Source organism: Sapajus apella, unplaced genomic scaffold (genome assembly GCF_009761245.1).
Source record: "Sapajus apella isolate SASKATOON/1434 unplaced genomic scaffold, GSC_monkey_1.0 scaffold11081, whole genome shotgun sequence".
Classification (NCBI taxonomy): domain Eukaryota; kingdom Metazoa; phylum Chordata; class Mammalia; order Primates; family Cebidae; genus Sapajus; species Sapajus apella.
This window is the reverse complement of record NW_022448002.1, coordinates 1-1152: the sequence shown is the minus strand read 5'-3', so window position 1 is coordinate 1152 and position 1152 is coordinate 1.

Below are 1152 nucleotides of genomic sequence, written 5' to 3'. Positions count from 1 at the left end.
GCAAAACTCCGTCTCAAAAAAAAAAAGAAAATGTATTTTATTGATCTATTTTGGGGTTTTGTTGGTTGTGCCTATAGGCAAGTAGTCTCTCTTCCTGGTGAATTCTTCCTTTTCATTATACAATAAGCCTCTGCATTTCATTTAAGAATGTGTTCTATGGGGAGAAATGCCAGATATAGGGGACGGGGGGATGGAGGCAGCAAAGCACCTTGCCATGTATGCACCTGTGCAGCAATCCTGCATGATCTGCACATGTACCCCAGAACCTAAAGTACAATTTAAAAAAAAAGAATGTGTTCTGCCTTAAAGCCTATTTTATATAATATTAGTATACCTGTGTCCAACTTTTGGTCTTATTGTCTTCTTGGAATATTTTATCATTCATTTATATTCAACATTTGGTCATTATATTTTAATGTATAATTGTGTTTCATTTTGTTTTTAATAAAATTTGAGGTTTTCTATCTTTTAATTAGCTAGTATAGCAAATTTACACCTATTGTGATTAAAGATACATTTTGGTATTTTTTAAAATCATATTTTCACTTACTGTATTATAACTTTGCTTCTTTCCTTCCTTTGCTATAAATTCATTTGATTGGGTTTTCAATTCATTTATTGATTACTTGTAATTTTTTTCCTACTTATTTAACAAAATCTAAAGTTGATGGTTTTTCTGTCTTCCTCTCACAGAAGACATCTTTTATCTTAGTTTTTATTCATTATTTTAGTTTTGTCTTTTTGAAAATTCCTATTAGTTTAGTTATTTTGCATATCTTAACAGCCAGTATTTACCAGCTCATTTGCTTATTACTCTTTGCTGTTAAGTCAGTCGCTTTTCTTCTGAAAGTCATCGTATCGTCATTTTTTCCCATCAATATGTTGTATTAGTCAAGTCCGTGTCTTTGTATGACTCTAACAGATTACCTAAGACTGGGTAACTTATGAATAATTGAAATTTATTTCTCACACCTCTGAAGGCTGGAAGTCCACGAACAAGGTACCAGCAGGTTCAGTTGTCTGGTGAGGGCTGCTCTCTGCTTCCAAGATGGCCTTTTATTGCAGCATCTTTAGAGGGGCAAACGATGTGGCCTCACCTGTCAGAAGAGAAGGAAAGGACAAAAAGGTGTAAATTCCCTCTATCAAGCCCTT